Here is a 25,900-nt window from a genome sequence, read left to right on the forward strand (position 1 = left end):
CACAAGAATATTTAAAAAACAAGGTCCATGAGCTTTAATCTAGTGACAGAGATTATTTCCTTCTTGATCTGTTTTATCTTGTGATTATAACAAGGTGGCGAAAGCCACGAAGATACCAGTGTACATAGGCAAAACCTGTCTTAGGTTTGGTCATATTTCCGTGATAAGATCTTCTCAGTCATCAACAAAATTCCAATATTCAAACCACTAAGAGGTCTCTTTTCAACTTGTAATCTTTGCACATTAAGGAGGACATAGCTATGTTATCAAATAGAAAGCATTTTCCATTCTCTACCCAATCATCTACTGTGATGATTTACAACTCAAGTATATTAACTATACTCTATAATATAAAAACAACATAATTCTGATCAGTGTAAATTTTACCGGATTAATTGATTCATGAGTTTATGAAAACTCTTATAAAAATGCCAACCCAAAGACTATTTATAAGAAACTTCTTTGTCACATATATGGAATTGCTTTTAAATGGGGAAAAAATGGTAAGAATAAGTAGACATTTGCCTAGATAGATATTGTACATACATATAATAATTTTTCAGACAACTGCCAATTCCAATTTTGAGAAAACCACAGACACTTTCAGAGCTGGGTGGGATCTTAGGCAATAATTAGTCCACCCAACTCTTTTATCAAGGATATAACTGAGGTGAGAAGAATGAAAGTAGTCATAAATGTTCATAAATATATTGAGAGAGAGCAAGAATAAATGGTAAAATCTCCAAGTTTGGAGATGGAATTATATAGGAAGAAAACAGAACAGCAGGACGATGAGGAATAAACTGAAGCTGAGGCTGTGTGATTAGAGAGAACAGTAACAAATGCATTTCAATGGGAATTAATTACTATAATGTGTTTGATTCTCACCGCTTGTGGTTGGAAATAAGATCCACAAACGTTATAGTCTCTTCTTTATGGAAGTTAACAATATACTATTACAGAAGAAAGGCCTACTAAAAGCCAATGGACAAGATCTGTGAAAAACAAAATCTTATTATTCTTGCCTAATCTTTTATCAACCCCTGAAACATCATCACCTCTATCATTTTGTGCAATGCTGAGTGAAATTCAAGACAACTCAAAGAAAATATTTAAATTATTACAAGAATTATGGTTGCCATGTGGAAAATAGGAGAAAAATCATACTTTTGAGAGGCAAGAAAGAGAAATAAAAACAAGAGCGAATATCATCTAAGCATATTTTTTTTTCATTTATGTGGATTAAGTATGCATTGACCTGTTTGAACAATGAGATGATGAAAACAGAAACTCTTGGCAACTTAATCAATATAATTATAAGGTAAATAAAAGAAAGTTGTTTGTTCAGCAAACAGCGGTACATGAGGTCCATTATTGTAAGGTGTAACAATGTCTGATGATGCTCAGACCTAACTTAGGAGATTGTTTAGGGGAAAAGAGAATTTAAACATGATGTTCCATGACATGGCTATTAAAAATGTAGACACCTACATACTTACGATTACGTGTTTTTACCACAAAGATGTGGTCTGTGAAGAAGACATAATAAGAAAAATCTCATGTTCTCTTATGAGGTTCCAAAAATTCTATCATATATAACCCAGAAGTCTAGAATACATGAACTTTTGAAGAGACTAAAAGGATGAAATTCTCCAAACACCTTGTTTTTTTTTCCCCCAGATGTACTAAATGAATGGACCACAGCCTATTACAGCCAGGCAGTCAAGGCTGCTATGGGATCATTTGAAAGCAACCGCTACTATCATCAGAAAAGGAGGAATGACTTACAGTTTGTGCCATGGTCTGTTTGGGAACATATCTAGATGTGGAAAGAATAATAATCATTATTTCCAAGAGCAATGATCTTGAAAGTTGCACCATAGGTTCTGGTAAATTCATGGCATGGTGAGATTTGCGGGCCCTATTTCTTTGTAATTGGTCGAACAACAGTGAGAAATTTTATTTTTAACAATCATTTCCTCAGCCAAAGCGAAATGCAAATTACACTTGTGACATGGATAATTTGGCCATAATTTACACACCATTCTTTTTTAACTGAATGGGAGAAAATGAATATTTGAAAAAGAGATACCATCACCAGACAATCTCGCCATTGACTCTAAAGCCACCAGCATAGAGTCAAAGAATTTGGGACTTCTTTTAGTCCAACTGCTCTATTTTATATCTTAGGACTCGTACAATTCAATTTAACTTTACTCTCAATGTCATATATTATTTTAAAAACTGCTGAAATTAAAAATAGTAGAAAGCTGATGGAAACTCCATGGATAAAAATATGTATTTTTATTAAGCTACTTTACTCCTGGCAACTGTTTTTGTGGTATGGTGGTGGCAGCATTCTTTAAATGCCAACATTCCACTGGCACTGAACGTGGGCACTTTTCACAAATAACTGAGAATGCTGAAGGTTAATTCGTGTGAATTTCCTACTTCATGACTGCATAATATTAGGGTAGACTGAATAAAATTATAGAACCCCATAATGAATATTCAGATTGAGAGGTAGATTATCACTACATATTCCCACTCATGCCTAATAAAAATTTAGTGGAGAAATTTGTTTAAACCTCCAATCAATGGTATCTTAGTCTCTCAGTATCTTCTGGTTCAGTTAGCTATCTAGTTAGTTAGCTATTTATTTATTTATTTATTTATTTTATTTTTATTGGGGAACAGTGTGTTTTTCCAGGGCCCATTAGCTCCAAGTCAAGTAGTTGCTTCAATCTAGTTGTGGAGGACACAGCTCAGTGGCCCACGTGGGGATCAAACTGGCAACCTTGGTGTTAGGAGCACTGCGCTCTAACCAACTGAGCTAACCAGCCGCCCCCTAGTTAGCTATTTAAATCACTGTCTTTCATGTTACTGTCCTGTTGTTTCTGATTTCTCTTCTTTCCTACCTTTCTTCAGGATATCCAGGAGGTGCACGTAACTCTCTACAATCAGCTTCATCAACAGCACCTCTATTCTTCCCCACAAGCACCCAGAAAGTTTTCAATTTTCTTCATGGTTTAAATTGGCTATGAAAGCTAGGAGGGTAATTCTTTGGTTCATCCATTTAGTCAATTTTTTCTTCCAATTGTGGCCAAGTCTTGGACAGAAAGCTATATTTCTTCTCGAGTCTGAAGTTTCTCTGGATTGTACCCAAATGAGCAGATGTCTAATGCCAATGCTTATTCTTGGGTATCTCCAAACATACCTGCATGTCGGTGTACCCCCTTTAAGATCTAACTCCAGTACAAGAACTTTTGCATCTAACTTTCTCTCTCAACTCCCTATCTGTCCAGTTCTATGACATTTACAAACCTGGATGTGTTGATATAAGTTTAAAGGATTTTGAAAACTCTTTACTTTCTTAATACTATTTTATGCTATGCACTCAAAAAAAAAAAGCATCAGTTTCATTCCTTCACCAAACCTTCAGTCAAAGTAACATTTGCTTTCCTCCTGAAGAGAAGAAAACCATTCAATCAGGAGTATGTCACAAGAAAATAGGGTTTCACAACATTAAAATATATTTGAAAATGTATTTCATTACATCCCCAGTAAAGAGCAGTAATTTATACTATCTGCTTTCTCAGTACTGGTAAATTTTCCCAACTCAAAGAGAAGAAAAGCTTTCAAAACACTCTTCCAGTAATGATCTATCACCACTGAGGGTAGAAACATGAGGAATGTCCCCAGGATGTCACAATACATCCCTGAAGCTCTTCAAAGGAAACACTACTTAGTTAATGATGACCAAGAGTTAACAATGATCATAGTTAATGCTGACACTAAGCATGAAAGAGAATGCACAGCCCCTACAGACTTCAATGTTCTTAAGACTAGGATATGCACATACTCTAAGGCAGTTCCTCAAAGTGCAGTAGAAGAACTGCTTTCATTTGTAACATATGTGGAGCCTGTTAACGAGGCTGATTACATGGCCACAGCCTCAATCTACTGAGTCAGAATACTTTAGGTTGGAAGCTGGTATTATTCATTTTTAACAAGTTTCAGGAGTGACTCATATGTATTTGTGACTGAGACATTCTAAGCCTTGGTGTCTTAAAAAGGGCTAAGGACATTGGCCCTCCTCTGAAAAATTTGCAGAAGCTGGAACACCACCAATCTATGAGGTGTGATCAAAACGTATTGTGAATGCTGAAATAAAAGAAAAATTATTATAGTAAAAGACACATTGCCATTAATCCCACTCAAAATACTCCCCCTTGCTTCGAACACACTTATCCCATTGTTTTTGCCACTTTCTGAAGCAGTTCTGGAAGTCCTCTTTTGTGAGTGTCTTTAGCTGCACTGTTGTGGCTGCCTTGATATCCTGAATCATTTTGACTTTGGGGAAGACAAAGTGACTTTAGTGAAATATAAAGTGGAATTATGTTTCACTAATTATCTTCATAACTCTCCTTGAAGTTGTTGATAATTTAAGACTATGAGTGTACAATTTGTCAAATTCATATACTGATTGCCTGGCAAATAAAAGTATGTGCTTTCATGTTCACACGTAACAGAAGGCTTCAGCAACTTTACCTTAATTTTTGACACAACTGTCTGCACTCACACACACAACTCATCTTATACCTTTCTTATGTTTATTCTCCATGCTTCCTCTAACATCATTTTTTTAGTATTTTAAGAGCCCTAGTTTGATTATTCACTTTTGCTCCTGAAAAAATAATGTATCAGAATGTCTTCCCAGAATTTAATTTTAAGTTATGTACTGTTGGGAAGAACTATTTATTTCTGGCTATTCAGATTTCCCTAAGGTGAGATTTTCCCTGACCATTTCTAGTGTCCCTCCCTCCTCTGGATGGAGAGGATGGACAGGTAGGTGTATGTGATTGACAAGGTGTGTAACAAGAAGACACTTCATAGCTCAGCCCCATCACCCTTCCGGCTTTTGAGAACCTCCCAGCCTATAGTGAGTATGCAGTCTGGTTTGCTCCTCCAACCACATATCTTACAAGACAAGAACTCTCATGTGGGAAAGTCTGTGGCTGTTTGAAGCTGTCTATGACTTAGTGGGTAAGCCTAATTCTGAGGTTCAGTATTAGGTATCTCATTGTTGCCACATCCTGTAAATACATCATTTATTTGCATTAAGCTCATATTTTGATATTGATCAGCTTGAACGTTTTTTTGTCTAATTCGAAACTGGTTTGAAACTCAGAAGGAATAAAAAAAAGTCACATGGACTATACTTCTTCAAACCCCAAACCCATTATAAAATTTAAGAAAATCGATATCTAATTTGTAACATACGGCCACTTTCCTTGAGTTTTCTTCATCTTCCTCTTTATCAACATCCAAAGGAGAATCTGTATTTACATTTAAGAAAAGCTGGGAGGGGTCTGCAAATAACAGCCAACATATTCCAGAATAAAAGGCATATAACAAATTAGAAGGTTAAATGAGGCAGCAACATGACATAATTTTTTTTTAATCTTAGTCTAGTATTATTGGGAATAATCATTAGGGAAGAATTCTCATTCTCCAGTTCTATTTCTCTGTGAAGGAGTTTCAATTAGAGTAAAATCCTTTCCTCTGTCTGGAGGATGGAGTTGTGAGGGGGAACCTGAGAATCCTGCCTTTGGGACATGCCTGCCTCAGAGAACATGTGTACTGGTTCTCCCCAAATAAGGGGCATTTTGGACTGGTGGCCTGTGCCTTTCCACACATCTTGTGCCTACGGAAATAATTGTACTTCAGATTGCAGTGATATAAAGCCCATTGTCTCTAACAACCTAAGCCATATTTTCCAAAAGGTTTTGTTAGTAATTTAGGACATATTTGAATCCTCAATTTTCTCAACTCCTGTGCCTATCAGCTGTTTTCAAATCAATTGGGATGGGAGGCGGTGTTATTTATTAGGTGCCCTCAGACCTCCACAGTAACATACTTTCCATTTGAGCAGCGACTTTAATTTTTTCATTCCTATAGCATCAGCACCGAGAATAGTGCTTACTACATATTAGACACTCAATAAATATTTGCTGAATTTGTGCAAAGAATTGGAATTTTATCATTTTTGTACTTTACCTAAGATAGCAACAGTGATAAGTTTCAGAAAATATGAGGAACTTAAGTTCTGCTTTAGATATTTAGATTACATAATCCCTGGAACTCAAAGCCTTTTATGGTTCCTTCCATCTCTAAAATCCTACAGAAATGTTTGAATTTGATTTATCCAATCCCAGAATAAAGAATACTCAAAACAAAATTTTAAATGTTTTGTTTCCTTGCAAAGTCTTAAAATACAATGAACACCTATCAGGATGACTAAAGTGAATAATAGTGACCACACCAAATGCTAATGAGGATTCAGAGAAACAAGATGACTCCAGACCACTGGTAAGAATGTAAAATGGTACAACCTGTCTGGAAAAAATCTGGTGGTTTTTTAAAAACTAAACGACCAACTAACATAACAACCCAGCAAGTGCATTCCTGGGCATTTGTCACAGAGGAATAAAAACTCCTGTTGACTCAAAAACTTGTACAGCAATGTTGTTAGCTGCTTTACTCATAAAAGGCAAAAAATGGAAGCAACCCAGAATTCTTTCAGTGGGTGAATGGTGAAATGGATGTGTCCCCACCATGGACTACCACTCAGCAATACAAAGGAACTGCTGATACAATCAATAATTTGGAGTTCTGAGTAAAAAAGGCCAACTCTAAAAGGTTGCATAATGTATTGTTCCATTTATACAACAGTCTTGAAATGACAATGCTATAGAAATAAAGAATGGAATAGTAGTTGCCATGGGTTAGGGACAAAATAGAGAAAGATAGATATAAATGTACAACAATCTTAAGGAGGATCCTGTAGCATTGCAACTATTCTATATCTTGACTGCTGTGGTGGGCACAAACCTACACAAATGATAAAATCACATAAAGGTAAATACATACACATGTGAGTCCATGTAAAACTGGGGAGCTAAGCAAGACCTGTGATCTTAATGTCCTGGGATAATATTGTACCACAGTTTTTATAGATGATATCACTGGGGGAAATCGGGCAGAGTTCACTGGATCGCTGAGCTATTTCTTACAACTTCATTTGTAAGAAATGAATCTGCATTTATCTGAAAATAAAACTTTAATTTAAAAAAATCTAATTCCTGGTGGGGGGATAGTTAACAGCAACTATCAGATAAGAATCATTTACTTTTTCCTAAATTACGTGGTTGATGCTAACTCCTTTATTTCCTTCTTTCTTTTTTTTCTTTACATTTTTTCAAAGTTCTTTTCTAGTTACAAAAACAATCATGCAAATCTAATAAGTCAATGAAGCAGTGTGTAAAGACAAGGTTTGTAATCTCTTCCTCCCTTTCTCTCATCCCACTGTCCCCCAGATAGCATGGTTAACATGTTTAGCTATGTCCTTCAACACCCTTCTCTATGCTCATACAGGTACCAATGCACACATGTTCTTAAATGTAGATTTTTATATACAGATTTGGCTACATCATATTTCATAGTACAGATGTACTATAATTGAATCAATCAATGATAGAAATTCATATTTTGCCCATTTTCATGTGGATACATGGTACCAAAAATATGCTGTAACCAATATCCTTTTATGTTTATCCTCACATCCTGGTGTTTTTATGTTTATAAAATAGACTTTCCCAAGTAGGTTGTTCAGTCAATATAAACACTTTATTTTGATGGATACTGGCCATATTTTGAAAAGATATTTACGCAACACTAAACATTACTTCAGGGGATATACCTCTTCTACTTGAGTTTTTTATAATTATCTAAGGAAATACTAAATGACCAACTATAGTCTGGTAATAATAAGTGTAATGTTTTTCCACTTAGAGCAGCAGTTCTCAAACTGTGGGTCGCGATCCCTTTGGGGGTCGAACAACCCTTTCATAGGGGTCGCCAGATACTCATATGTGGGCGTATCTGCATGTGGGCCTGGAGACGAATATAGGAGCGGTGTCTCGGTTCCTAAGACCATCGAAAATATGTGTTTTTTGATGATCTTAGGCAACCCCTGTGAAAGGTTGAGAACCGCTGACTTAGAGAAAAAAGAGGAATTTCAGCATTTTAACTTGGTATTTTATTTAAAAACAGTTACCCTTAATTCTTATTCTTTGCATTTTTAAAAATTATTAGTTTTCTTTATTATATTTGAAGCTTCAATTTTTCTTAGGAAAACTTACAAATTTAATATTTTAATAAAATTTAATTTTAAATTATCAGCATTCTAAAAAGCTACAAAATTTGCATCTGATACACTATTTCCACTATTATTATGTTTTCAAATATATTTGTTACTAATTTGAAATGTCGATTTAAAATATTTTTTACCGATAATACCCGGTACTGGTAAAACTACAAAGAAATTCACTGCTTCACAGATCCTTCTGGAAGATAATTAGTATATAGAGACAAATAGCTGTGCAAATATTCATACTCTTTAACTGAGTACCTACACTTCTGAAAATTTTGATAAGCAAATAATCACAATGTAAAAATAAATGTTTAGAAAAATATTTAATAAGATGGGAAAATATCCATAATATATTGCTAAATGAAATAGCAGTTTGTAAAAATATTGTATTATATTTGTGCATGGCACTGTAGCTAGATTTGTGCATTTTTAATTAACCTCCATTAAAGTTTAAAGTAAATGCTTTGTAACTGAATATTAGCACACAGAATTAAGGCCAAAAGTCAGCTAAAATAAGAAGACTGGTTCCTAGAATGGGAAATTAGTCAGGATCTCTGGCAATACATTATTTTAATTGTCTAACATTATTTTAATAATCTTTGTTCATTGATTTCAAAAATATAAATTGTTATTTCATATGTTCATACCAACATATTACAACAAGGAATAGAAATGTAAATTTAATTTCTTGATTGACAGAATCATAATTTAATTACACTCAGTGAATTTTTCAAATAAGCACAAATTTTCCAAATAACATTCTATGTATATTTACTGTCTATTTACTGGCTTTTAATACCCTTTCAATGATTTTAGAGGGAATATTCTGCTTTGTTTAAAAAATGTAAATTAAAATAAGCCTAATGATTATTATTTAATCTTCTAGGCATAATAATCATAATCCTAGAAAAATATTTAACACTTATTCTGTAAAATGCTTTTTAAACTATTTTCCACATGCTACACCACTGGGGGAGCTGAATTTTCAGAGCCTGCCTCTTCCTCCTCCCACTAATTCCTGTCTTAGGATCAGGTTTTATTAGGTTTACTGGAGTCAAAACCACCCAAGTGCTTTTCTGAGACAATCTCAGTCCTGAGATGATCTCAAAGCTTCAAACATTTGCACAACCCCTCCTAACTCCAAGTCCTAATCAAGCAGTTCTTTACTCATGGATGCAGGCTATACCTGGCAAAATGTAATCTATCCTTTTATAGGGGGAGCCTTATGAAACCTGCTTGGCACAGGCATTCAGGATGCAATCACAGGCTCTAGGGGCAAATCAATGTTCTAATTACAAGGACAACCAAGAGTCAGATTCTCCATTTTATCAAGAAGGAAGCCGTGATAACTATGCATACCAAAATAGCCTAATGCACAAATGTTCACAAAATTTGTGCGAGATTATGAAAATACTATCACAGGATTGAAATAATCTAGAGCCAGAGATCCTGACTTGTTTCCTCTTCTAGGAATCAGTCTTCTCATTTTCGCCGACTGGTGGGGAAATTCCCCACTCCATCCTTCAATTCCTGTCACCATGTGTACCCATTCTAGCGTTCTCATATAACATCCCAAAGGAATGTGATAGAGCCTGGAGATAAACCCATCTACGTACACTCCAGAATAGATGTCATTGTTCTATTGGTATGCCTGTGCTGTGTATCTAGTTTTTCTTCAAGTTAAACACCAAAAATTATGAACTCTATCTCATGGAAAGACATGCAATTACCATATTCAATTGTGTTTGCCAAATTGTACTGCAAACATTTTTTTTTCTGTGAACTCCATGAGGTGGAGTGCAGAGGCAAGGTATGAGGTATGTAGTGGTCCTTATGTTTTAATGCCTTATTAGTTGAGGGACCTCTACTTTGAAGTGGCAAAAGCTGTCACTTTGATATCTGAAAGGCAAGAAAAACTAAAAAGTTATACAGAAACACATGAAGCTAGAGGAAGGGATTACATAAATGTTGAATTCAGATTTCTATTCCCTACTCCAAAAGACAGACTGATGGCAGAGGCCCAGGAATCACTGGCCTCAAGCCCAGAGCTGAGCTTAGTTAAGGGGTCCAATGGTGACCTTGAACACAGATCTAAAATCATGTGGGCTTGGGAATGGGAAAACAAGAAACCTCCTCACCAAGGCCTTATTTTTTCACAAACTGCTAGCAGCACAATTTGAGCTTCTCTTGTCTTCCCATTAGCTGCAAAATACTACTAGGCAGATGTGATCACTAAACAATTTCTTTCAAGGAATCTATCAGGCAAATAACATTATTTTATACATCAGTGTTGGAAAGAAAGTGAAAATATGCCACTGTCCAATATCAGCTGTGAAAATTAAAAATAACTCAATAAGATGGAAATGCTAGAAATATAAAACGCTTCTATGAAGTTTTATGCCCACCATGCTTAAAATTACACATTAATCCAATTTGCAGAGTTGGTAATCTGATAAAAATAAACAAAGCTCATATTTAGATATGAACTAAATTCCTCCATCTGTCAGAAAGCAACTACTACTTAAGCTGCTTTTACATTGAAATGTGTCTATTTTGGGTTTTGCAACCACTAATGTGCTTGAATCATAAAATGAAAAAAAGCCTAAAATTTCATGTAAGATAACCTTTCTTCATCATTCAAAATACTTTGCAATGTGATCCTCTTTTTAGTTTAAAAATCAAACTTTGGTTTACATCAAAAGCAGTACGAATAATGAAATTGCTGTATGGTAAGCTTGGAAATAGATCAGAAGTGGGGGAAGTGGGCAGAATGGTGCCCAAACTACACTGCTTCGATCTCGTTTCCCAAGCTGAGCTTCATTAATCCTTTTTTAATTTATTTTTAATTTCAGTATAGCTGGTATACAATCTTACATTGATTATATTGTTTCAGGTGTACAATATAGTGATTTTTATACCTTAGAATGTGAACACCCCACTAACTCTAGTAATCATTTGTCACTGTGCAAACATCACTATATTATTGACTATATTCCCCTCCCACTTTTCACCCTTCTAATTCAGCGAACCAAGATCACATAAAGCCTCCTTTTCCCACCCTTCCCACTGCTAATTTTTACTTTTATCTTTCTTAGGTAGGGGTAAAAATAACTAAAATTCATTAGGTGATTGTTTTATGTAAATCATTATGTTAAATACTAATGAGCTAATTTCTCAGAAAAATCCCATGAGCTAAGTGCTACTGTTGTCTGTACTGTAAAGATGAGCAAACTGTTACATCCAGGCTCCTAGCAGCTTTGTTCACAATAGGCAAAAGGTAGAAGCAACCTGAGTCTACCGACAGATGAGCAAATAAACCAAATGTGGTATTCCATTTTAAAAGGAAGGAAATTCTGAGTCCTGCTACAATATGAATGAACCATGAGAATATTATGCTGAGGTAAGTCAGTCACCGAAAAATAAATACTGTATGATTCTACTTATATGAGGTACCTAGAATAGTCAAATTATAGAGACAGGAAGTAGAACAGTGGTTGCCAGGGGGAGGGGGAAAGAAGGAGCTGTTTAAGAGTGTAAAGTTTTAATTCTGCAAGATGAAGAGTTTTGGAGATGGGTTGTACTACACTGTGAAGCTACTTAACGTTTCTGAACTGTACACTCAAAAGTGGTTAAGATGGTACATTTTATGTGATGTATATTTTACCACAATTTTAAAACATTTTGAAAAAGATAAGCAATTGAGACACAGACAGGTTAAGTAACTTACCAACTTCACTCACAAGTTTAGAGGTTTTTGTTTTTGTTTTGTAACCCAAATTTAAAAGGCCAAAATGATAGGCATTAAAGTGTATATTTGGGATCAAAGAATTGCAACCAGGGATCATAGATTCAGGCAGAAACTCCGTGTCCTGGTTACAGGGGGAAGGCAAGAGGTTTTTATGAGAAAAGGAAACAAATGGTTACATGAAAAGATGAAAGAATTCCTATTGGTACTGACTTTTAGAATAAGTGAGTTATTCTCTAGCTTTACACAGTTGGTTACTAATTCTATCCTCAGATAAAGATTCCACAATCATTGGTCCTTGTACTGAAGATGTCTGCTTTTCTGCTGGCTTTACAAACAACTGTTTGTAAGATAATGTTGGTTTGGCCCAGTCCAAAGCTCTGGCCCACGTCCAACAGTCCAAAGGTTCAAAAAGACCAAGAGTGGGCCGGCCGAGTGGCGCGTTGGTTAAGAGTTGGCTTGGGATGCCAGAGGGCCCCGGTTCGGATCCCACATATGAGGGCCAGTGACACTGCCCTCCACAGCTAAGATGCTGAACAACAGCTCAACCTGGAGCTGGGCTGCCCTGAGTCGCCGGCGACGGCGTAGGCTGCAGTCCCTGCTGCAGTGGGTTGCCATGGGCTACCGTGTGTAGCCAGCAGCCAGCGTGAGTGGCCAGCAGCCACAGTGAGCGGCCGTCCAGAAGCCGGTGACTGATCTGCCTCGCCAGAGAAGAGCGCAATGAAGGTGCCAACTTGGGCCAGTGAAGCAACGTCCTCCACAACTAGACTGAAGAACAAAAGGACTGCAACCTGTCTGTTCCCCTTCCCCCAATTCCCCAATAAAAAAAATCTTTAAAAAAAAAAGACCAAGAGTGCAAGGCAGTGCCTCATAATGGCTGCTCGGGCTCCATTTATAAAAGGCTCTACTTACATCAACTTTCACAGTTTCTACAAGTGCCATGTTGAAATGCTTTTAATATTTTTAAACAATTAATTTTAAAAAATTTAAAGGAAATATGTTTGGACAAAGAATCACTCCTGGAGGATATATCCTCCATTCAGACATCCAAGTCATAACCTGGGCATTATCCTAAAGACAAACATCATTCCCTTCCCTTTGTGTCCAACATCCAGTCAGTCACTGATTCTTACTGATTCAACCCATAAAATATCCCTTATGTCTGTTTCTTTCTTCCTTATCACCACTGCCACTGCTTTATTCAAGGCTGTTATCACAGGGGCCTTTGCAATCACTTCCTGCCTTATCTCCCTATATCCACAAGACTTTCCACTCTAAACTGATCATCAGTTCCTAGAATGAAATCCTTCACAACCAAACCCCTTCAAGAAACCTAAAGTCCTTCACATGGCATACACAGTCCTGCCAAGCTCTTGCTTAAATCTTTTTTTCATCTCACACCACTATATCTGTTCCATAAGCTCCAGACCTAACCAAAACTTTGGAGGTTGCAAATATGCCAGGGCACCATTAAAGTCCTCTGCCTTTGAATATGCTATTCCCTCTACCTACAATTCTTCCCTTCCCTTCTCACTGAAAAGTATTTCCACTCATCCTTTCATAAGTATCTAGTCTGGAAAGCCATTCTTGATACCCAGGGCTGAGAAGGACTCTATCAAATTGATTTAATAGTATTTATAAACTGTTTCTATAATTATAAGCTTATGTGTTTGTCCCATGAGATCATGGCCTCATCAGAGTGGTCAAAATATATTTTTCTTTTGCTATTGCTACTACCATCTATCACAGTATCTGCCTTATAGAAATGTTCAATGAATGTATGAATGCATGAGTGACTAAATTATGAATGAATGAATAACTTAATGCATATTCAGTATGGGTCCCAACACTACAGCTGCGATGAAAACCACATCTTACTGCTTAAAGATGGATTCCTAATCACATAGGCCGGACTCTGGATTGCAGAAGAAAGTGGATAAATTTGAATAATGCTTCTATAATCTCCATCTCATTAAGGAGACTGAAAAGTTGCTAGACAGCACAGAAGAATATTTTGACAAAAAAAACAAAACAAAAAAAAACATTAAAGAAACAGATTCAAGGAAGAAGATAATTTAAAGCCATTCTCAAGGGCTGGTCAACAGAAAAAATTATAATAATTTGCCATAGACTAGAAAAAAAGGAAAAATTCTATACTGTATTATTGCAGAAGTATAACACATTTGAAACTTTTTCCACGGAAGCTACACTTAAGATTCTTTACAATAAAACAAACAACACCCATTATTTCAAAAGATTAAAAGAAAGCTGAGCCCTTGAAAGCTCTAAGGACCATTATCAATCCCAAAAAGAAGACATGCACATTAGCAATTTAGAGCTTCTTGCTAAAAAGAACAAGGACAACAGCATAATGAAGAACCACTGTGGCTATTTGGAAGGGGAAATGTTTCTGGACCATATATATGAGATGTGATTTCAAAAAGTCTACAATTAGTTTATCAAACCAACAACTGCTATCAATTTCTCTGACAGCTGACTCACATGGGAGGATTTTTAACACAAAAGAAATAGAGGATGAGTTTCTAATGACTTTAAAATCCTTCTTGGGAAAATTGGAGGACTTGGGAACATAAGAGGCATTTTCTTCTCTTCCAGTTGAAGGTCATGAATTTAGAAAAAAAGTAATAATGAGGTTGAGAAGTAGCTTGGGTCAGAACATGGAGCAAAGAATTCCGACAGATTTGGAATTTACCCAATAAGCAATTAGAAGCCAGTGAAGTTCTTTGCAGAGGAAAGTAAATTTGCATTCTAACTTATAAATTAGACTCATGTAACTTGAACTTATGGAATCAATTAAGTGTGACATAAATACCTCTAGAATCTACTAAAACTAAATCATTTTATAAGACTTGAAAGACCAAGTACTAAATCTTGGTGGCAATAACCCTACTAAGCTTTATTGGACCTTGAAATCATTGGCCAAATAGTCTTCAGTCTTCTATACATCACCTTTCCATTTTTTAAATCTGAAATGCCTATGGGTATTTATGAATAGTAAATGTACATCAAATCACTTGTGCCTCATAGGAGTGTGAAAATGGCTCCCCAGCACATCTATAAAGTTATACCCAAACCTCCAGTCCATTGTTCCTACTAATAAGAGTAATAAAATAGCAGCAATAATAATATTAGTATAATGACACATGCACACACACCTCTATCTTTCTTGAATTATACCACAAAAATGGATAGATATAATTTCTGAGTTTTGGAGGGTATAGTGGGGATAATGTCAATTAAAATATAGGTTTATACCAGACATAAATTTTACTGGGGTTGGGGGGTCCTCAGGGAGGTGTCAAGATATAACAAAATCTTTATGTGTCTGCCGTTGGACACATATAGACACATACACTTTATGTGTATGCCATATTTTAAAAGATACCCTGGATATAAATAAATATGAGTTCATATTTAAAACTGAAAGTTTCAACAGTGACCACTCTTAAATGCCAGCATGATATTTAGTTGAACTGCTTCTTGTTTGTACCACTCTACATGGTCTGCTCCAAGAATATGAGGGCAGGGTTATTTTTAACAGTATCCAATGATTCTCCAAAGCTACACTAGTGAGACTAGAATGCACATTCAATAGTAAGACTATTCAACACACTGTTTCCAAAAGGGTTGCTCATTTTGGAACTCCTGGATTCTTGTATGATTCAGACCATTGCCCATTGAAACCAAGGAACCAGAAGGCCCAGGACTGTGGGGTAAAACTGTTTGACAGCAGAAGGGTTACTGGCCCAATTTTCATCACAATAACAGCTTAAATATATATAGCACTTGCTATATGCCAGATACTACTCTAAAATAATATAATATAGATAATAGATAAATAGATAGATGATAGATAATAGATAGATATTAGACATAGATATTCATTTCCTCTCCATTTATTGCAAACAATCTGTAGAACATCCTGTAAACTAGGTACTTCATCACAGTTTACAAAAGATGAAAGAGAGACATTGATTAACATAGTCAATATTGCACAAGGAGGAAATGACAAGGTTAAGGTTTAAACCTAGGTAGCCTGGCTCTACAGTCCATTGCTAACCACCAAGTTTCAGTGCTGCCTCTGTAAAGTGCTGATTCCATTTTGCCCTCCTCTGTCCTAGTGTAGCACCCTCTGTACGTGCCTCAGTAGTGGTGTTTCTCAAATTATGGTAAAATAACGTTATATATAAATATGTGTATTTATATATGTATATAATATTTTATTTATATATACTATGCATAATAATATATTATTAATATTCATATACAGCATAGTAACATAATAATGTTGTTAATATTACTATATAATTTATAGTAATATAATCCACAATTCTCTGTGAGCCCATTTTAGGCAGGAAAGAAAATTATTCTACAGCTCTTTGTACCCATATTCCTAACATAGTGATGCACTACATGGCAAACACTCAAATATGTACTGATGAAAACCCACCTGAACACCATGGCTGCTCACAACTGTGGGGAATTTCTGCCAGCTCCATGGGCATTTGTACTGCCTTGGTGACAGGTGACTTTCACCTTCAACTTCTGAACACTAATCACCAAAGTCCTTTAAGATTGCTACCCCTGGAACAAAAGTAATAATATAACATCCACTACTACAAATAATAATAATAACCACAATAAAGACAGGAGTTAACATTTGTTGAGCATCAACTAAGATTTCAGCCTCTGTTATCCTGGGCTGTCATAGTGTCTGGGCTCTATGCAATACAGAAAGGGTTTTGCTCTGAGGATGGTCTGCATGGGCCCTACAACTGTCCAAAAAACTCTAATACTTATTCAGTAAAATAATCGGGAACCACCTGAGAGAGAAAACTGTTAACTCTTCGCTCTGTGAGAAAAATCTACAACTTTTGTTCTCTTATCAAGCCACCGTGTTTTCTTCTGCATCAAAGAATATCAACTCTAGCCAGAGAATTCATTAAATCAAATGCAAAATCCTACTGCTTAGAATTTTAGTTAATGTTTCAACCCTCTGGAATGCAATTAGAGGCAGTAACATTGAGTCACACTTTATCTCAGTATAATGACTCCTGGCTTTATATATATATATATATATATATATATATACATATATATATAATATATATTTCAAAAAAACTATTAAAGAATGAGAGCAGGAGCTTTCTTCTTCACAATTAATATTTACTAAGTCTCCAGGGCTGAAATTACCTCAGTCTTTTTCTTCAAGTCTACAATCACAGCTGCAGTTTTTTTTTCCATTACTATAGCAACCTCAGGAATGCAAGCATTGTGTTTCCTTCTCTGTCCAAAACATATAAAAAGGGCCAAGTAGCAACAACCACCAGGAGACAGATAAATATCCTAAAAATGGTCATAATTAAGAATTTACATTTATGGGAGTATTTTGAAAGCACATCTGACTTCAGAGTACTTAGATCATTCAACTATGACAAAATACATATTCATTCAAGTTTATTGAATCAAGATTCATTAGTTTCATTTACAGAGACTTTCCACAAAGAAATCCTAAATTTACCAGTTTTGTCTTTTTGTCTAAACAAATGATAGAAAAAAAAATCTCCCCCATTAAGGTTATGAAGAACTTTCCAAATTACATAAGAGCTATGTCTTATTTAGACCCAAAAGGGAGTTAGAAAAGGACCAAAATATAAAAAGTTAATGGTTTGATCCCCAATTTTGTTGTTTATACTTCAAAATCATAGTAATAGTAGGGACATTCCTTCATGCCTACAGCTGTATCTTTCATCTAAGTTCATTATAAGGTAACACAAGCACAGTATTTAAAAAAGAACTCGGTGGAATTTTCAAACATCTGCCTCCCATTCTGTATATCTATGGTTAGAAGACTTTAGAAGTCCTTGGCCAAATTTTGCTATAATAGAATGAATTTTAAGGTGAAAGACATGTGACATAAATAACAGAATTCTTCATTGTAAACACAGTGACTTCAGGCTTTGGACATCATAGACACATATCTGTAGGGTTGGTTGGTATACATATTTGGGGAAAGAGGATTGGGGGAGGATTTGAAATAGCTTCTTCCATCATCTATTCTGATCTCTTTTTTCAGAAGAACTGATACAGAAATACAATGATGATGATAGAATCCCAGTTCTCCCAAGGGTTTCTAACACTTAGTAATTTTTTGCTATTAAAATTTCCAAGGAAGATGGCCCAATGCCAATATGTATAATTTCCTGTACTATAATAGATACATTTACAAAGCAAAATGGAAACACAGAAGATTGGCTTCACTTTCCCTGGAGCAGCTTCACAGAGGGAAGCTAGGTTTCTGTTGGGTGTTAAACACATTACGATCACCAGAAAGCACAATCTTAGGCACAGAGAGCAATGTGGAGGAGGTGTGCTGGAAGATCAAAGCGGAAAGTGAGCATACGGCCATTCTGCAAAGGGCCTTGGATGCCAACCCTGAGTGTTAGACTTGACCCTATAAGGAACAGGAGAACTAACTTCAAGCAAGTCAGTGACAATTTTGAAAAGATAGTTGGGCAGATGGATTGTAGTGAGGAGAGACTATAAAACAAGAAAGGTATTACAGTAAACTAAGGAAGAGGTTAAATAGGGAAGTTATGGTGAAACAGATAAAATTGATTAGAAAGGTATTTAGGAGGGAGACTTCACAGAACTTAATAACCTTGGATACATCCAGGAAGTCAGTAAAATAGACTAGTTGAAGGTAAGCATGATAACTTCCCTTTTTATTGATGTATAATTGACATATAACTTTATATTTGTTTCAGATGTACAACATAATGATTTGATATTTGTATATATTGCACAATAATCACCACAATAAGTCTAGTTAATATCTATCACAATACATAGTTACCAATTATTTTCTTGTGATGAAAACTTTAAAATCTACTCTCTTAGCAACTTTCAAACATACAATACAGTTTTATTAACTGTAGTCACCATGCTGTATATTACATCCCTATGGCTTATTTATTTTTATAACTGGAAGTTTGTATCTTTTGACCATCTTCACCCATGATAACGTCTAATTGGAGAAATATGAAACAGTGTATAACAGTCATGTATAAACGTCAAGATTTTTCCACAAAATTGTGTGTCAGCTGCTGTACTTTGATGCGCCCGCTACTCTTTATGCCGACTCTTGGCCACCCAGATTACCACTGTGAGAGTTAAAAATGGATTTAGTTTAACACCTTTATATGACGTTTTAACAGAGAGTGGAAAACATTTACCAAAGTAGCCCATGTAGAAATACCATGAAAAAGAAAAGAATTGAGCTTTTGGGTTCTAAAATAAACCAAGAATTGTAATTATTTTATAATTATTTTTCCTTAATCCCTTGGACCTCCATTCCTTCTCAGAGAAAATAAAAAACGCTTTAAAAATGTAGCAATCTAACATAGTCTTAAATATTAAGGAAAGAATAGCTTCTCACAGTCATATAAGGTAGGGGGGGAAAAATCTACCTCAGGTTTGTTTGTTTTTATTTATTAGTTTCAGATGTACAAAACAACATAATAGACATTTACACCCTCACAAAGTGATAACCCTCCTCCCCCAATCTACTACCCTGCTGACATCGCTTATAGCTGTTACAATTCCATTGACTCTATTCCCTACGCTGTACTCCACATTCTGTGACTATATATATATATATATATATATATATATATATATATATATGAATTTATAGCTGAAACACAGAGGCTAGTTATGTTGCTATTGCAATAATCCAGACCTGAACCAAAGCAAAAAAGTATTTATGGTAAATTCATGGGAAGTCTTGATAATTAACATAACCATCTTTTGAAGAGTACTTCCCAGTATAAAAACACTCAAGTGCATTGTCTAGTTAGCTCTTACAGTAATCTCCAAGAACAATATTATCATTGCCTCCCTTTTATAGGTGGAAACTGAGCATAATACCCAAGGAAAACAGCCAGGAAATGGAAGCGCCTAGATGCTATTTCAATTCACATGATTCAACATCCATCCATTTATTCACCAAACATTTAATAAATAACTTGTAATGCCATACACCATTCAATGAGCAGGGGATGAAAATTCCAACAAAATAACGACTCCATCCAACAAGAGTCTGCAGTGTAGAGAGAGGGAGACCTGTAAGTGAATAGCGAATTACAATGCAATGTGGTTGACATTCTGATAAGGGCTGAGTCCAAACTGCCTGTCCACTCAGAAGAGTATGAGGTACCATAAAGCCGTAAAGCCAAACCAGGAAGGGAAATCCATCGTGTGAAGGGTGGCAGGACTGGACTTTTTGTGTTCTCTTAGAAGTCACTTAATGCTGTTGTGATGGCACTTTTACAGCTTAAAAGGCTAAAGTCAGACATAAAGAATAAGCATCAGAAACAGAGCAAACATGACTTCATGGCAGCCGCTTCATTTCTTTCTATTAACAGAGCTCATGGAAACAATATATGTGGTGATTCACAGGCAAATGTTTGAAACGAAAGAGACAGCTATGTAGAATTTCCCTCAATTTAAAGAGCTAAGTGTTTAATAATCAATGCCAGCAAATAGACTAAAGAGGTGAAGCATAGTAAAATATCAAGAACTAGGAAACTGGATCAGATAACATTGTTTGAACTAAATGATAAACATGTCAAATTGGACTTAATTACCAATGATGCCTACGGTTTTGCCAGCTGCATTATAATTCAAATCACTCCTCCACTTCTTTGCCAAAATACGTTTGAGAATTAGTTTTGTGATATATGAGAACATCATATAAAAAGTACAAATTCTATATTAAGTTTAAAATAAAACAAATTCATTTTTCATATTTCATGAGGACACACTATCCATAAAATGCTCAAGTACATTAGGAAGGGTCTTTGCCTATTAAAGATAAATAGAAGGTTTAGGGTTTGGGGAATTGACAACAGGAGTAGTTGGGAGGATTGTCTAGGGCAGCGGTTCTCAACCTTTCACAGGGGTCGCCTAAGACCATCGGAAAGCACATACTTTCGATGGTCTTAGGAACCGAGACACCGCTCCTCTATCCGTCTCCAGGCCCACATGCAGATATGCCCACATATGAGTACCCGGCGACCCCTGTGAAAGGGTCGTCCAACCCCCAAAGGGGTTGCGACCCACAGGTTGAGAACCGCTGGTCTAGGGGATCAAACCATTATTTTATCATTAACTTCACAATGTAGGTTTTGCCTTAGTATAGTACATATTGATCATGTTTGTCAGATAAAAGTCAGGGATAATGTCTTTTTGTCTTTGATGAGGTTGTGGTGGAATCTGGAGAGAGCGCTACATTTAAAGCTGGAAGGTCTATGTTTTGGTCTATTCTTGCCCACTGTGTGTCCTTGGGCAAGCCATTTAATGGCTTTGAAATCAAAAGTCCTCAGGCAATTTCACATGAAATTGTTGTGATGTTTAAGTGAGATAACATGTGCCAACATTTGCAAAACAATAAACCACCACATAAATATCAGTTATTTATTACTCTATGTATAATTTTAAAGGACATTATTAAACTGTAATCAATTCCAAAACAGTTAAGTTTTCCAAAAAAATTTTTTTACTAGAAACAGGCTTTATCTGCTTTCACTACCTTGTCACCTCATAATATTCATTTTGAAGCCCTTTTTTTCAAGACATATGGTCATAATTGATGAGCTCCAACAGAACACAACCCAGAACTTATGGCAACAAGGAAAATATTAACATTTTTCAAATACTTTGGGGCAAATGGAGTAATTAAAAAATATGTTTTCTGAGAATCTCGATACCCAAAATCCCTACATAATTAACCATTCCTCTGTCCCTTCTTGGTTTGAGTTAATAATTGTATCCTCTTCTTACGGGAGAGAAAACAAAGGCTAAGTGACTGATACAAAGCTCAAGACAGTAGCAATCCTTAGATTCCCCAGGCTTTGAATCCAGGCCTGTATCAACTATGTCACCAATAAACCTTTCAAAGTTGCCACTGACTCAAATAAAACCTTCACGTCGGCCCATCGGTGCCATTGTTGTTCCTTTATCTGTTGTACCTACTTGAAATATTACCTTCTTTTATAACGGATAGAGATAGTGACCGAAAGCAGACACATTTTCTGTTGTCTACCACTTCTGGTCCTGGAGAGACTCAAGCCGTATTTTAAAAGCCTCAGTGGGAAAACTTTCTGTGAAGAAAAATGACAAAGTACTTCTAAGCATTAGAGGTGGAATTTTATTTTATTTAATTGAAGTTTATTGGGGTGACAACTGTTAATAAAGTTACATAGGTTTTAGGGGTACAATTCTGTAATACATCATCTATATATCACATTGTGTGTTCACCACCCAGAGACAGTTCTCCTTCCATCATCAGATATTTGATCCCTTTTACCCTCATCTACCACCCCTCCTCCCCCCAGAGAGGTGGAATTTTAGGTGGAAGTTTCTTCTCTTATATAGAGTCTTATAATTGGCAAGTTGAAGTTTTGGCTTCCTTGAGTTCTTCTATGACAAGCCAATTTAGGGGAAAATATATTTTCTCTGGTTACTACATCTGTAGTTCCATTATAGTCTCAAAGAGACTAAAAATAACAACAGTAATAATATCTGACAATTATGTAGCACTTATTGGCTGCATATATTATCCTATCTGTTTTATATATTACCCCATTGCCCCTGCATATCACCAATGCTATCTCCAGGGTACAAAAAAAATGTATCCAATATTTATCTCACTGTTACCCTTCAATAATCAATAATAACAACAATAATCTTTAAGAAGCCCTGAAGCAGTTTTTAATGACCAGCTTCCTGACAGAAATGCTGACACATTCCACCCTCCTAGCAAAACCACCAGCTAAAAAGCAAGTGACAATTTTAATACCCTCTTTAATCAACTCGAGGGTGGGTGGGGGGCAGTGTGGATTTGGTAGCAGGAGGGAAGAGACACTCTGAGAAACAAAATTTTGTGAAGAATATAAGAAAGAAATTTTCTTCCAGATAATACATAAATGAGAATCTAACTTTTACCTGCCTAAATTGAGGGAGGTCAACAAAATCCTGCTAATTGTTAGCAGAATCACACTGAAAAAACATGTTTCCCCAAAATTGCACTTACATGTGCCATAGAAAATAAGAAGAGAAATAACTGGAACCTGTAGAAATACAGGCACAATAGCTCAATGCTTCACAGACAGCATTTGAACAACTGCAGATCTAAATAAAGCACTGTTCAATGGGGTTGTGGGCTCAGGTTCAAGGAAGTAATCAGTAGGATATGGGTCTGAAAGAAGTTTGGGCTAGTACAGATCATGGAAGTAAAGACTCAAAATTAGGGTGGTGACTGGAGCAGGGCTTGTATGACCATGTGCTCCACCAATTTTCCAGTGGTTGAACAGGTAAACTCCAGTATGCTTGCTGTTTTGTTTTGATTTGATTTGTAGTAACTTAAAAGCTGTATTTTGTTGTTTAGAAAATTATCTAGTTAGTATGATACCAATTCATCTTTCACCAGGTTTTTGTTGATTTTATAAATCCACTATCATGTGTTGCCTTCATGTATTGTTAAGGAGAACACTTTCCCAGCTTGTAGCTACCAACCAAAATTGTGACCACCATTTTGAGAGGTCCATACGGGACAAAGCAGGAAACAACCACCAAAATTGTGGCCATTATTTTGAGAGGTCCATATGGGACAGAGCAGGCAGAAACCCTTTTGAAAAAATGCTTTCCTTGACTCTGCATACTCTTCTTGTTTATATCCTGAGCACAGAGCGTGAAGAGAGACCAGGAGGGATTACTTGTACTAACCCCTCAGTCGTTCACTAAGTAAGAAGCAGAAACGACTGCACAAAAATATATGAACAATAGCTTGACCTATCTCTGAAGCAGTTTTTATTTACTTATAAACTAAATTTGACATAACACCCAACCTCAACAGAATTAAAATTCAATACTCTTTCATTCCACAACACTATGTTAAGTCTAGAAATAAAGGGATAAAGGCACAGCTTGTCTTTTGGATTGGCCAAATACTGCTGATAAGAAAGTAAAATAATTCCACAATAGTAGCCACAAAGCTTTCTGTAATTATTAAAGACTGTATCAGACATAAAGCTCCAGTGACTTAACGCCATTAAATATCTACTTCATGATGCTAAATGCAGATGAAGCCCATTATTGTTGCTGGATAAAATAAGATGAAATGTTAAGCTCTTTAGAGAATAGAGAACAGTAGAGCCAGATTTTCATACTTACAACTCAATATGACTATTTCTATAGAATAAGGACCTGGCTTAAGCTGTGTAATCATTTAAAAGGTCCCAAAGTCTCCTTCCTGGCTCTCTTCTCACCTCTCAAATGTCAAAAACACATTTCCTGACACAGCTGATATGTGTGCCAGCTCGCTGTCAATGAAAAGTAAGAATGAGAACTTTGACACAACGGCCATCAACAACTCTCTGTGGACTGCCACTGTTTGGAGCCTGTTTCTCTTGTGTGCCTGATAAAACGTCTTCCTGGAGGGCTGGCTGGGTGGCTCAGTTGGTTAAGATCTCACTCAAGAGTGTGAGCTCTGAGCAACAGGGTCGCAGGTTCGATTCCCGGCCCAAGCTGAGCTGCCACTGAGCTGCCAATGGGTGGCAGGATGGTTCAGCTGAAAAAAAAAATCTTCCTGGTCCAGTGCCTCTACTCTCAGTTCTACATCATTTTCAAGCAATAGTCTCTTTGTAGGACTTTTTGAGATTCCAAACACGCCATGCAGTTTGTCTCTACTCTTAGCCAAACTTGATTTGGGAACAGAAAATTATTTCTCAAAATGATCAGGCACCAAAATAATCAAATTTTTTTAACTGTCTAGTATTCCCGTAATTCTGCAGTAACAACCCTTAGAAGAAAATATGTACCTGGGGAAATACTCCAATGTGTAAATGTCAAGACTTAGTGGAAGTTTAGGAATAAAATGATAAATAATGGAAAATTGAATTAGGGCAAAAGTAATGTCAGAATTAAGTAGGGTTGTGCCACTTTGCCTCATCATTTTTATTTATTTATTTTTTTTTAGTGAACTCAACATTCATCCATTTACAAAAGCTAGCATATGGGTATTCAACAAATACTTGCTGTTAGCCTTTATAGTAGTGATTGGGGTCTGTGTAGCTATAAACAGGAGTGAAAACAGAAGCACAGGAAGGGTGAAATATATAGTATAATATATATATATATATATATATATATATATATATATAAAACATTAATTTAAAAATATTTAGAGCAGAGTAGTGGTTATTCCAAGGAGATGTTCCTTAGGAAACAATACTGTGTGAGTGGAGAATTCCATGGAGAAGAGACCCTGCTTTTTTGTTCTCTGCTTAAGTCTGAATAAATGAGAACACTGCCCACCACACTGAAGACACTAAAAATAGATTTATTGAGTGAATGAATAAATGAATGCAATCACTCATGCTATAACTCCCCTGGGGGGTTCACAACACACATGAGCTAGTTAAGGGCCCTGAGAAGTCCCGCTGTAAAATAAAAGTACTTCGTTTTTTAACCTAAGATTTTTACAACTTATTTGACACAGAACACTTTTTCCTTTGCAGGTGGAATTATTTATTTATTTTTAAAATTTTATTGTTAGTTTCAGGTGTACAGAACAATGCAATAGTTATCCTTTTCACCCCTCACAAAGTAAAACCCCCCTCCCCCCATCCACTACCCTTCCACCCCCAATATCATGCTTATCTATTACAATTCCATTGACACCATTCCCACACTCTACTCCATGTCCCGTGACTATATGTATATATAATTATAGTTGACATACATTATTACTCAATATCAGCTTCAGATATACAGTGCGGTGGTGAGGCCTCTACACCGACTATGAAGTGGTCTCCCTAATAATACATGAGTCCATCTGGCCCCCTAAAAAATATTTA

This window comes from Hipposideros armiger, unplaced genomic scaffold, assembly GCF_001890085.2.
Source record: "Hipposideros armiger isolate ML-2016 unplaced genomic scaffold, ASM189008v1 scaffold_143, whole genome shotgun sequence".
NCBI classification, from domain to species: Eukaryota; Metazoa; Chordata; class Mammalia; order Chiroptera; family Hipposideridae; genus Hipposideros; species Hipposideros armiger.